Raw genomic sequence first — 15,071 nt, forward strand, 5'->3', positions numbered from 1 at the left:
CCTCGTTGCCGGTGATCCTGCGTTAATGTTGAAGCATTATATCTGATCTAATCCGCGCTCGAAACACGCATTTAATAATTAATTATAGTGTTGACATGTTTACGGTTCTGTTTTATGTGCGTTGGCTGCGAGATGTGAGCCGCGTTGTGTGTGACAATAAATATGCCAGCGCTGTGTTGTTGACTCGGCCAAAGCGTTGCGTTTTGTAACATATTATTATAGTTTTGGTTTCAGTTTGAATTTTGAAGTTGACATATTTTGTAGGTTAATACGAATGTTTTGAATTGTTTGATTATGGACTGGGTGCTTGTAATTTTTTAAGTTTTATGCTATATCCGAATTTAATCTAAACAATGTGTGCTTGTGTCTGTGTATGTGTGTGTAACAATGGTTTTATCGGCCTCACATCGTACGCCATACAGAGCTTTCATTTAAGAGATGGTAAGATCGCTAGGTGGTATGTAACGTGTTTTCAGTTTTATGAAGCCAGGACCACGTGAATTGAGTACTAGAACACTTTTAGTTGACAGTCAGCTAGTATAGACACTGCAGATGTCACTTTGTCAGCGTAACTTTACAAGATTTAATGCAGAATACACTCAGAATAAAGATGAAACCTTTATTACATGATAGCAATATGTTTTATGGCTTCTAATGAGGCTTAGAAGATAGCTAGGAGTCTTTCAGCATACAGGTTAAGCAGAAGATGAAGGACAAAGATTAGCAGAGGTACGTAAAGCAGTTTGTTAATGGCACGGAAACGAAATGTTAAAGTAGCGGTGGCGTAGCTGCTGCAGCACGCGGCTGCTGGGAGATATTTATGATTTGATTGTTACGCTGGTAAGATTAACGCCATCTATCGCCGAATAGCCGAACGAATATCGAAGCGCCTAGAACGCTCGAGAAGCACAACGCCATCTATTGACAGATAGCGGAAACTACTACTAGAGATGTGTGGAATAAATGGATGTGGATAATTCTAGGGATAAGGTACCGGCTATAAAGGCGTTGTAGAGATGGCACGCAGTCAGTCAGTAATCGGAACTACTCGAAGCGAAACAGCGAACAGATCACCTGAAGCGAAGCGGAACAAGCGAATTGAGAGTTTTAAAGTGTTTGTGAAGTGTTTAAGTGTTCTAAGTGTTGAATACAGTTTTAAGTTGTACTGTTTGTTCACCCACTTTGTCCTATTTAAATAATAGCTTGGATAGTTTTATAGAATTTATTAAACGTAACTTTTTAGACACAAACAATCTGTATAAATTTTGCAGCAGTAATGGAGGGAAAAATGCAATGACACAGATTATACCGATAAAATAGATTAACCAACTCAACATGTACTTTGGTGAAATTTTATTTATCCCGAACCCCAGCGCGTATCATTATTATGTGCTATATAAAATATCACAATGTTTACTGTTCGATGTCTCGGTACACCACGACAGCTGCGTAGAAGTAATGATAGTACCATTATTCATCTAACAGACCGGCGAGACAGTCGCTAGATCGTTGATAAGCAATTTAATGTGCGAATGTAAAATACAATGTCTTTGTTGAGAGGGTAGTTGGACATCTGTCAGATCACACGCGTTTCGATTATTTTTAGTGTTTTTCCCGTTTTTTCTGTGTTTTTAAGAATTGTGTTGCCCTATTTTTGTTGGTGGTGGATTAGTTTAAGTTTCATTTAACTGGTAAGTGTATTTTTTATGTCAATGTCGTCCTCGGTGGGCGAAAATGTCCCGCCGGACAGAGCGAGGTCTTCTTTAGATTCAGAGATGGACGATCTTTCTCTAATACTTAATTCTCCTGTAAAAGCTTCACAAAAACGCCCTGCGGAAGACGTATTAAGCGTCCCAGAAAAAAGATCAGCTCCACATTTACCGGCAGCCGCCTCTAATCAACATACCTACACCCGGCCAGGTTTTGATAACAATTCAGTTCTTAATTACTCTGAAACTGACTCTGGCCCTTTTGTTGTCCATGTATCTCGTTCAGATGGTGACTTTGCCCCAGTTTCGAACCACACCCGTACCCTTAAAATTGCTCAAATTATTTACAATGGTAAGATCTCAGGGATAGATGAAATTAAAAACATGGGTAGAAATAGGGCTGCTATTATTTTTAAAACATATAACGAAGCGAATTCATTTTTAACAAACCCATTACTTTCATCTAACAAATTGTCAGCAATTATTCCACGCTTTCAAGTTACCAGGATGGGTGTCGTGAGACAAATTCCTGTAGAGTGGTCTCTTGAGGACCTAGTCTCATGGATTGAGTGTCGGTCTGTTTCAACCACCGTCATTAAAGCCAGAAGAATGAATAAGAAAAAGAAAATAGATGGAAAAACAGTATGGGAACCGACGGGTACAGTTGTCCTCTCTTTTCTTGGGCAAGTTCTTCCTAAACATGTATATTGTTGCAGCGTTTCCCTCCCTGTAAATATATATACTCTTCCCACTATTCAGTGTTTAAAGTGTTGTCGTTTTGGGCACATTCGTGATCAATGTCGATCGCAAGCCCGCTGCTCTCGATGCGCAGGCCCCCATGAAGGTAATTCTTGTAGTGTTTCAGAAAATAACATAACCTGCTTGTTCTGCTCTGGTTGTCATCCCGCCTCTGACCCGAAATGCCCCGAACATGCCCGTCAAAGATCAATTAAGATGGTTATGTCTGAAGAAAATATTAGTTATATTGAGGCAGCTCGCAGATTTCCTTCAGTCCGCACCTCCTATGCCGATGTTGCCAATTCTTCTCTTCCCCAAAAACCTATCTTCCTGAGCCGATCAGCTCCATCTTCGAATACCCTCCCGTCTTCCTCCCCCTCATCTTCTCGTCATACTCCGTCAACTTCATACAAAAAAACCGTTTTTTTTGAAAAATCGTCTAAACCAATACTTTCCAAGTCTTATGATCGTCATGCTCACAACGATATTATTAGCCCTCCTAACTCTTGTTTACCCAATGGTTGTGCTCTTAGCACTCCCACCCCCTGTGCCCCTGCTACAAATGATAATCTCGCGGAATTAATGTCAATGCTGCTTCTAAATATTTTATCAAAATTCAATGATATACTACCGAACAACGTCTTGATTCAGATTCACGCTTTAATCTCTAGTCTCGTCAACTCTCAACCAAAGCATAATGACGAAGGTCCTACAATGGAACTGTCGTAGTATCAGAAATAAAAAACAAGAAATAATTTATCTATCTAATCAATATAACCCTGTCCTCTTTGCTGTTGCGGAGTCATGGTTGAGACCGGATACTCTGCTTAGGGTGCCCGGGTTCTCGTGTCTCCGCGATGACAGAGACGACGGCTGGGCAGGAACTGCTATCTTGGTCAGAAGAAATATATCTTTTTCTCGCATTACCCTTCCTCCTCATTCCTCAGCAATTAACATTGTGGCAGTTCGCTGCTTTAACATCACAGTGGTCTCAGTGTACATCCCTCACCCTAACAGTAACCTTATTCAAGAATTTTCGACACTCTTAACCTCTCTTCCATGTCCTCTCTTAGTCTTAGGAGATTTTAATATACGCCATACAATGTGGGGTTCTGAGTTATGTGACTCAAATTCCTCATTATTTCTTGATAAACTTGATGAATTAAATTTGTGTCTACTTAATGATGGAACTCCCACCCGTAGAGTATCCCCATCCCAAAGTCCAAGTGCCCCAGACCTGTCCTTGTCCTCTCCCTCTTTAGTTAACTCGATTTCTTGGTCTGTTCTGTCCAACTCCCATGGCAGTGATCATCTTCCAATATTACTAACTCTAGCCGATTCTTCCATCCCATCTTCAATTCCATATGAACCCCTTTTGAAATTCAGACTTAACAAGGCCGACTGGCAAAAGTATTCATCTTTAGTTCAAAATAATCTTGAATCTCTTCCTGATGCAAATGATGAAAATACTCTATTTTTGTACCTAGAATTTTGTTCCATTTTATCCTCCGCTGCCGAACTAACCATTCCCTTAAAGAATTCAGCTTCAAATAAAATTCCCTCACCAGCATGGTGGGATGCTGAATGCTCCCAAATAGTCCAAAAACGCAAGGAGGCTGAGTCTGAATTTTCTAAAATTCTCTCTTTAGAGAATTTCCTAGAATTTCAGAAAATTTCGGCCATCTCTAAAAGATTTTTGCGACAAAAGAAATCTCTTGCTTGGCGTAATTTTTGCGAGTCTCTCTCCCCAAGAACTCCTGCCTCCTTGATTTGGAAAAAAATAAAAGCATTTCGTAAATCACAATCTGATAATAATATTAATTCTAATTCCTTGTCTTGGCTTCCTGATTTTATCTCCAAACTCTGCCCACCCTTTGTGCCTTTTAAACCTTGTCCCTTAATTCCCTCCTCCGCCTCTAATGACCCCATGAATTCCAGCTTCTCATTTGCAGAACTATGCTGTGTTCTTGACAACCTCCGAGATTCAGCCCCAGGTATAGATGGCTTCCCGTACTCTTTTATAAAAAAATTATCTGACTCTTCTAAAAAAATCTTTCTAAATCTTTTAAATCATATATTTCTCTCCAGTTCTATTCCAGCCTCATGGAAAACTCAATTGATAATCCCAATTCTAAAACCAGGCAAGGATCCAGCTCAATCTTGTTCATATAGACCTATTGCTCTCTCGAGTGTGCTAGCTAAAATTATGGAACATTTGATAAAAAATCGTCTAGAATGGATAGTTGAAAACAGGTCTATTCTCCCTAATAGTCAGTTTGGCTTTAGACGAGGTTACGGAACATTGGACAGCCTGAGCCTCCTCACTTCAGATATTCGTGTTGCATTCTCTCAAAATCGTCATGTTATAGCAGTTTTTCTAGATATTTCCTCTGCATACGACAATGTCGACCTTCATTTACTTAGACAAAAACTTATTAACCTGAATATGCCTCCTAGAATTGTGAATTTTATCTTCAATTTGTTTTATGACAGATCTATTATAGTTCGCATCTTAGGTGAAAATTCTTCTCATCGGACCTGGAAAGGTCTGCCTTAGGGTTCTGTTCTCAGTCCTCTGCTTTATAATATTTACACTGCTATTTTAGATACTACTGTGAACCGTTTTTGCCGTATCCTCCAATATGCTGACGATATTGCCCTCTATACCATATCTAATTCTTTCTCACAAGCTTGTAATTGTCTAAATTCTGCTTTGTTTAACCTGAATTCTTGGTTGAATGATCACTGCTTATCCCTGTCCATCCCTAAATGTTCTGCGGTTGCTTTCTCCCGTAAGAGAGTTATCCCTGACATAAATATTGAAATTTGTAACCAATCTATTCCAGTCTTGAGTAAAGTTAAGTTTTTGGGCATTCTCTTGGATTCTAAACTCTCCGGTGTTCACCATTTAAATTATATCTGCAATAAAGTTGAGAAGAGCATCAATGTTCTACGCGCACTCTCCGGTGTTAAGTGGGGTTCACATCCTTACAGCCAGAAGCTTCTTTATAATGCTTTAATTAGAAGTCACTTTGACTATGGTTGCTTTGTTTTGGAGCCTTGTAATAAAATGGCACTTACAAAACTAAATCGTATTCAATCAAAATGCCTCAGAATCATCTCTGGCGCCATGAAATCTTCCCCTATAAATGCCCTACAAGTTGAATGTTTTGAACCTCCTTTAGCCTTGCGTAGACAGTTTCTAGCTGATAGATTTTTCTACAAAGTAATTTCTCTCTCAAACCACCCCCTTTTAGCTCTACTTTCCCAACTTGCTCAACTGACCGAAACCTCTAGATACTGGCGTCATAAATCTGTACCTCCTCTTGTCAACTCGTATAAGAAATTGCAAAATTTAGCTTCTCCAATTTCTCAATATGATAAATTCCCCCTCTTTCTTTTCTCTTTTGACTGTCTTTTATTTCGTCCCACTACCTTCTTGAATATTGGGATCCATAAAGACTCCCCAGGAGCAAATTTACAATTTCAGAACATAGTACAACTACAATGGCCTAATCATTATCACCTATTCACTGATGCATCTAAACTATCCCAAAATGGTCCTGTAGGTGCTGCGGTATGGATCCCCAAGTTTAAAATCTCCCTAAAATACAAACTCCCTCAGACTTCCTCTGTGTACTCTGGTGAAGCTGTTGCTCTTTTAGAAGCAGCTCTTTTTATTAAAACTCGCGGTCTAAGTAAATCGGTAATTTTTTCGGACTCCTTAAGTTGTCTTCAAGACATAACTAAATTTCCATCGCATTCAAAAGTCAATTTTGAAATTATATTAAAAATTAAAGAAACTCTGTTTCAATGTCACTGCTCCGGACTTGATGTCACTCTCGTCTGGATCCCAAGTCATAGCGGAATTTGTGGGAATGAGCTTGCTGACTCCTGTGCCAAGGAGGCTGTTGTTATGGGCTGTAACAAGTATAACAAAATTTTTCCTCGAGATTTACATTCTCTGGCAAAATCTGATATGCTTCAATCTTGGAATGAAAGCTGGCAGATTTCTCGTCAGTCAGTAGGTAAGCATTATGGTAACTTGCAACCGACCCTGCCCTCTAAGCCTTGGTTTTCCTCCCACTGCCATCTTCCTAAAAAAATTGTCTCAGCTATAATCCGTCTTAGACTTGGCCATGTTTGCTCCCCTGTTTTTCTTGCCAAAATTAGAGTCCGTGACCATTCTCTTTGTGAGTGTGGATTAGATGAGGGTACCCTGGATCACATTTTCTTCGACTGCCCCAATATCGTATCCCCTCTTTATGATATCCTTCCCAATGACATTCCCCGACCTATTAATATTAATTGTTTATTAACTTTAGTCTATTCTAAACATGTAAATATTCTGTGTAAATTTTTATCTGCTAATAATATTTATCTCTAAAGTAGTTAGTCTAACATATATTTGTTTATGCTGTTCTTAAAACCACAGATTCGCGTATGGAAAAACCGACCAAATTTACTTGTATTTAGATTTAGTAATTTTTTCCCTCTCTAAGCACCTGTCATTTTTGTAAATACTTTGACATTGGCAAAATCAATGCCAAAGGCGTTGGAGCCAAATTACCTAAAAGAAGAAGAAGTCTTTGTTCACGCCGTTTATCGGGAAACTTGACTCGTTATATTCAGATAGGTACCTATATGAAGTGTTTTATGTATTACTGATATCGATTTGCTTGTGTTAGAGCTAGAACTCTTCATGAAACTGTTTAACTGGCTTGTAGCGTAGCAGTGTGTGTCTATGTATCTCCCAGATTAGTGGGTTCGAAGTAAAGCATATAGACCATGTTTATGACTAATTATAGTTTGCGTAATTACTGCTGGTACCTAGTCTTGTGAGTCCACAAGACTAGGTACCAGCACCCTGCCTGTTTTCTGCCGTGAAGCAGTAATGCGTTTCGGTTAAGCACTCATCCTCTCGTGTAACTAGGAGGGCAATAAATAGTTTGAGCGCAATATATACGAGCAAGATCCAGGCTCAATTAAAGCGGGTACATCAGAGCTACGCACACGCTGGAGTTGAAGCTTTGTTTCCGAAGAACAATCTTCCAGCCTTGAATGTATTACAATATTTCGATCGGCACTGAAGGAGTCGGAGAGCGCAACCTGAACGGAATATGCTGTTGGTCTACTGGGCCCAGTAGAATTATTTAGTTAAATCAAAACAACTTTACGCTTTAATCTCGCGTTTATTATGTTCACTACATATTGCTACGCCGGTAAGAGTAACGCCATCTATCGCTGAATAGTCGAACGAATATCGAAGGATCTATTAGCGCCCAGAACGCTCGAAAAGTACATCGCCATGTACCGACAGATAGCGGAAACTACTACTAGAGATGTGTAGAATATTCTCGCTAATTCTAGGGATGAGGTATCGGCTATAAAAGCATTGTAGAGAGGGCACGCAGTCAGTCAACATTCGGAACTACTCGAAGCGAAACAGCGAACGGATCATCTGAAGCGAAGCGGAAGAAGCGAATTGAGAATTTTGAAGTGTTTGTTGAGTGCTTTAAAGTGTTTGTGTAGTGTTTAAGTGTTGAATACAGTTTTTAAGTTATACTTTGGTGATATTTTATTTATCCCGAAGCCTCAGCGCGCAACAATATTGTCGACACACTACACTACACTACATGTTGCGAATACTTTACAGTTATCGTCGCCGCGTCGGTCGGGCGGTCGTCCGTGACCACTAAAAGCAGTTTTAATATAATATTATGTACCTATATGACTCACGAAAACCGAAGAAAATACAACAATTAGAATTACTTATGAAATTATTAGATGTACAAATAAGTTTTCGTCGTTTTGAGAAAAATGGCGTGGCACGAGGTTTACGTTCGAATTCACAGATGATAATCGGCTTGAAAATTAAATGATCATTTAAGAACAACATAACCCTATCGTATTATTAACTCTGTGTTAGCATCAAATATATTTTTTTATCCAAAAATGTCAAAATTTGAGCCAAATAAGAGTCATTTGCGGGAACTTTTAAATTACTTTTTTAATTTCAAGAAATCTGCAGCCGAGGCGCATCGATTGCTCGTAGAAGCATAATATAATGAGGCTGCCTTGAGTGAGAGAACATGTCGTGAGTGGTTTCAAAAGTTAAAAAACGGTGATTTTGACGTAGAAGACAAAGATCGCAGTGGAAGGCCAAAAATTTATGACGATGCAAATTTGACGGAATTATTGGAGGAAGATTTGTCTCAAACACAAAAAGAACTTGCACTTACTTTAGAAGTCACTCAGCAAGCAGTTTCACATCGTTTAAAATCGTTAGGAATGATTCATAAACAAGGTAATTGGGTTCCATACGAATTAAAGTTGAGAGATGTTGAACGGCGATTATGCATGAGTGAACTGCTGCTAGCTAGGCACAAAAAAAAGTTTTTTACATCGAATCGTCACTGGTGATGAAAAGTGGACACATTATGATAATCCAAAAAGAAGAAAATTATGGGGACCACCTGGCACTTAATTGGGAAATACTACCTCACCCGCCGTATTCACCAGACATTGCGCCGTCTGACTATCATCTGTTCCGGTCAATGGCACATGCTCGGAGCAGCGGTTCACATCATATGAAGATACCAAAAATTGGGTTGATTCGTGGATAGCCTCAAAAGACGAGGAGTTCTTCAGACGTTTCTTTTTTTTTTATTGTTTAGATGGTTGGACGAGCTCACAGCCCACCTGATGTTAAGTGGTTACTGGAGCCCATATATCCACAACGTAAATGCGCCACCCACCTTGAGATATAAGTTCTAAGGTCTCACGTATAGTTGGCTGCCCCACTCTTCAAACTGAAACGCATGACTGCTTCACAGCAGAAATAGGCAGGGTGATGATACCTACCCGCACGGACTCACAATAGGTCCTACCACCAGTAAAAAACGTGGAATCCGAACTCCGCCTGAGAGATGGGAAAAAGTAGTTGCTAGTGATGGACAACACTTCGATTAAATTCAAATTACCGTTCTTTCATAATCAATATTATTTTTTCGACAAAAAACGGCGGAAACTTATTTGTACTCCTTTTAATTGGTAAGTAATTTAGATACTTACTTTTATCAAATTTGAACGAAACTTTATTAAGATTTATAATCACCAAAGTTTTAAGAACCAAGGAAATTTTATTGTTGATAATGTAGTTGGCACAACCCTGGCTACAGGGGCCAGGTAGATGGAGAACTTTTACGAGTTTAAAAGCGCTCATCTCTTAAACTATTCATTTAAATAAAAATCCCATTTGGAAATCTCATTACCATTTTTAAGACTTCGTTCAATTTAACCACTCCATATTTTCATCTCTTACTTTTATGTACCAAGTGCCAACCCTAAATATTTTTCCAGTATTTTAAAAACACTATTCTGCACACACGATGATTATACACTAAACCCAACTCCATCCCATCTAAATAGTTCTGAGAGACTTTGAGTAATAAGATCAGGATATGATATATACTGATGTATGGATACCACATTTGGGTTTTCATTAACTGGCCAGTGAGCTTAATTGTAATTTCACTTCGAACTCGTGATGATGACCCTGTTGCCGGTCGTAAAGCTCGCAGCTCGCATTCATGAAGATATTCTAAATCTATTAGCAAGATCTGACTTGCTAATTTTACTATTGAGGTATGAATAATTTATCTTTGATTAGACAACGTTTCTACTCGGAATAGATGCCGAGATACCGAAGCTAGCTCGACAGTTGTTCAATGAACAGAACACTACTAAATGTTATACGATTCTCGATCGGGACTACAAGTTGTATACACGAGGGCCCAAACAAGGAGTGTGTTCATATTATGTGGGCTTTTCTTATACCACCATTATATTCGTTTCGATCAGGACTTATGGGCTACTGTTAGAGTCCTTATATTTAGTTTGAGGCGGTTCTTTAGTATTTATACTTTTATAGTTAAATAAAAGAGTGGCACCTGACACGTCACTTCGATCGGTGCTTTTAGGCACTCCAACCACCGGTCACCGTTCTCGTCGAACCCGCCGAATGCGACGAAGGCTTTGGCGCGAAAATTAACCTACAGACACAGCCCATTGAGTTTTTCGCCGGATCTTCTCAGTGGGATTCCGATTCGGTGAAAGATTCAGCGAAACCCATGTTAGTGGGCAAAACCCATGTGCAAACCTTCATATAAATTTTAATTAATTTTTACGCTATCGAGAACTTTAAAAACTGGCACTAAATACACAAATGATATCGGTGAACTCTGCTCCGATTGTAATAAAGTGATAAAAAGGAGATGGAGGGACCATCACGAACAAATCCTCCGAGCACTTTGATATTTAAATCTGGTTTATTACAATATTGAATAGTCGGGTAAATGGTTATAAAATCGTAATTAACTTATTTTAATTCATTTAGCCTTATGTGTGTAAATATTCGTTTCGATTTGAAGAAGGGTGGGGCAGCTGCTGTAACTATACTTGAGACCTTAGAACTTGTATCTCAAGGTGGGTGGCGCATTTACGTGGCGTGGACGTCTATGGGCTCCAGTAACCACTTAACACCAGGTGGGCTGTGAGCTCGTCCACCCTTCTAAGCAATAAAAAAAAAGTATAGTACTATATTATGTAAACATTCCAAAAACAAATATGACAATAATGTTAAATTTATGTGACAATAAATAAACGATAAACAGCATCAAAACTTGTTAAATTGGTAAATTAGCATTTATTTGCGTCGGCAACACCGGATTCGGTCCGCGGACAGCGGTTGATTGTGTTACCATTATTTATTAAAATTTGTAGATTAATGATCGTGATGCATGGCTGCGCGTACGGACTTTAATGCTAAATAAACTGTTTGGAGTTCCATTTATAGTTTAACGGATCAAATGTAGCGAGAATGTAATGTTGGGAATATGCGATGTGAATGTCCTGTTTGGTTTATCAGGAGGGCTTAAGTTTCATTCTATATCATTTTTGCTTATGTAACGCATGTATTATGTATTGAATATTGTAACGTTTCTAAACTTGTCTTACTTCAATTCCGTCCGTGGTTTGTTGAACAATATTTGCAAAGAGACGCGAACCAACTCTGAGATGCAGAGTGAGGACGCTGCGAACAACACTTCCCCCTCAGGGTTCAGACCCGGTGCCCGAAGGATCGCCCTAACGACTGTAATATATTTTTAATGGTGGTAGGGCGTCTTGTGAGTCCGCACAAGTAAGCACCACCACCCTGCCTATTTCTACCGCGAAGCAGTAATGCGATTCGGCTTAAAGGGTGGGGCAAACGTTGTACTGAAAACAGATAGAACTCATGTCGCAAAGTAGGAGGCGTCATTTACATTGTTGATGTCTATGGGCTCCGGTGACCACTTAACGCCAGGTAGGCTGTCAGCTCGTCACGCACTTTAGCAATAATAATAAAACAATATATATTAAAGAACTTGAATCTGTAACAATTTGGGCGCTTAGTTTTTACGAGCTTCAATTAATTAGAGGGGACTTAATTCGGTTCTTTACAGCTTTCTGAAAGTGTACGGTGTTAATCGTGGTACTTAAACGTATAGGTAGGTATTGAGCCGAGGGCCGAGGGAGGCTTTGTGTTTGTTGATTGTCCGCTAATGGCTTTGACTTACATTTCCTTTTTACAAGTCGTTTTATAAGTTTACTTATACTTATGTATAATTGTTTGTGGGTGTGAAGGTATTGGAATCAGTGTAAACTTTGAGATTAACTTAAGTGTTGTTGTCACCTAAAAGTCTAATCATCAACACAGCCGATGAACAAAAAAACAGAGTTAATTATTTTAATTTAAGCGAAACAGTGAGCACATTATTTTGTACAGTGACGTCAGCCGTGGGCTGGGCACCGTCCGGGAAGCTACGTCGAGTCTTCTCATTACTTATTCACGTCACACTCCTCAATATGCAAATAATGAAAGAATTCAACAAGTACGTTCTGTCGGTTGTGACTTACTCACAGTACGGCTAGGCACAAAGATGCTCAGTGAACTATCATGATCATCATCATTAGCTCATGGGAGTACACTGCTGGATATTGGCCTCCATCAAGAAACGAATCCTAGAGTAGGCCGAATTTGAGGTTATCATATGTTCTGCTCCGTGAGTGGTGTGCCTATTGGAGATAAGCAGCAATTGCTTGGAGCCGAATCCAAACAGTTCGTCAATGAGAATGCCTTGGAGGTGGCGAGCACTCTGAGATGCTTGCAGAGCAAACGCTTGTACGATTTGTCAAAGGAGGTCCAAATGGTACAGTTGTAATAGTAAAGGCGCACACCTCGCGGGGGACCACTCCGTCATTACGAATGTCCGCCACTCCGAACGTTCTACAGTTCTAAAGATCACTGACGTTCTTTTGACAGAACCCCAAAAGCTCTGTGTACACTTTTATAATAAATAAATCTCCTTCGACTTAAGTTATATTAAAACAAAAAATTAATTATTAAATCGAAGTTCTTAAAAAAACATTAACGAAAGTCTATCGGCGACTAAGCTTTGAAGAATTAAAAAGAAAACCTTTGAAATATTTACAAGCGATTCTGAACCTTATCATCTCTCGGTTAATGTTAACAAAGCCAAATCAATAAGAGCGTAAGGCGGGCCATCAATTTTTTCAATTCCCCTCGGCCCCTGGGTCGGAAGTCTCCATAAATCATGGAGCTCGGCAACCCTTCCAGTTTAAGTGGGCGATCCGCCGAGAGTAACGCTGTAGCGATGACGTGGGTACACAATTTGCCATTATTGATTCATCGTATCGGGAATTTCAGCCAATTGTGTACTTAGTTTCGTTGTTATGTTACTTAATATCAGTTGTTACTTTTAAAGGTCTTGATAGAAAACTCAAAGAGGTTGGAGAACGCTTTTCAAGTGTTACCGAGGGGCGAGAATGTAAGTTAGTAAAAGTAAAAAAAACAAAATCGATTTCGGAACAAATCGATTTATTCGCTTGTTTTATTTTAAGAAAAACAATATCGTATGTAATGAGTGCTTCGTTTTAAGTAATTTTCCGATACAGGATATTGGATATCCGAGGAGCAACTTGTCCTCGATAATATTTGTACGAGGCAGTAGGTGCGTGGGCGGATGTTGTCGAGACAACCACGTTTCAAAACAAAATACAGTTCGACATGCGGCTTTACCTACGCTTACTCTTTATACTCCACTCGACTTCAAGGTATTGCCAGAGTTTACCTATTTATGAAATAATTTGATTCCAATGAAAGTTGTTTTTAAATTCTGATGAGGCAATAGGTATTTATTAAGCATAGGTTCTATCGCGGGCCTTGAGCGCGGCGACTGAATCAAGAAATTTCGTAACGAAAATAACCTGACACTCCCACTGCGCCTACTATGTAGCTCGCGTTCAACACATTCACACGTTGCGCTGGTGTAGTATTTGTGAATAAGCGCGCGGCGTGACATCACACTGCATGAGCATCATGAAAAGTCTGCCCATCTCTCTCTCACGCGGTCTAGTCTAGCTTATGAGTATGAAGGGGACAGTTAATGTTTTGTGACAGGTGACAGACATTGCTTTTGATCGAACAGTGATACCCGCGTCACAGTAGATTGAGTCGCGTTATAATTTTATTTAATGACATGATTTTGCTTGTGAGTGAACCGAACTTTATTTGCTAAGAATTATAGAGCAGATCGCCGTTCGCTGATATCTCTAAAAACTATTTTCTGACCCGATGTGTTAATCACCATTTTCATTACTTCGGGTACAGTCGATCCATTATGTTACAGTGTTATTCTAACGAAATTGAGATTATTATATTTTTAAAGATTCTTGTACATAATAATATCCTAAAAATATTTTTTCTATGTAGAAATATTTTGTTACGAAAACGTTTACGTTGGGGAATTGAGTTTTATGGAAATTTGATTAGTCTGTTCTCAGAAAAATATCCTAGGAATATTTTTGAATAGCAGTCCATTATAATAATGTTCAAGATTAATTAAGGAAAGAAAACTTGAGATTTGAGAATTTTATCGCTAAAATGATAACCACTTATTTGGCAAGCCAAGGCCTCCCGTGGCTCACTAAAAGAGAAGCTTAACTTCCTTAATTGGAGTCGTTAGCCTATGTATTTCGGCTCTAAAGTTTACATATTGGTTTCCTTAGAGTTGTCCTATCCGAGATATCCGCGATCCTGTGTTACAAATAGCACGAATACTCTTTATTGTCTCAATCTTCTCAGTGGGTCGCGTTTCCGATCCGGTGGTAGATCCTGCGAAGCACTGCTGTTAGGGCCAGTGTCAGCAACACCTCCGCTTTGAGTCCTGAGAGCTCACCTACATGTTAGGGTAACGCTGATATAGCCTCTCAAGACTATCAAAATATGTAGGGGAAAAAAAGAAAAAAAAAAAACTCAAGACTGATTGCGGCATTGAACAAACATGACGTGCCGCAGGGGGAAGTTTGAAAATAAACCACACGCGTCTCTTCATTAGTCTACGTTTGTATTTTTTCCATCGCACACATATCAGTCAAGTTTATCAAAGAGTACTAAAATTGATTAATTATTAAAATGAAATGTGTTTATAAAAGAGTCAGACATGTGATATCGAGACGAGCTGATGTCCTTCGAAGCGCAGTCAAGATTTCGGTGGCAGT

Source organism: Bombyx mori, chromosome 19 (genome assembly GCF_030269925.1).
Source record: "Bombyx mori chromosome 19, ASM3026992v2".
Taxonomy (NCBI): Eukaryota; Metazoa; Arthropoda; class Insecta; order Lepidoptera; family Bombycidae; genus Bombyx; species Bombyx mori.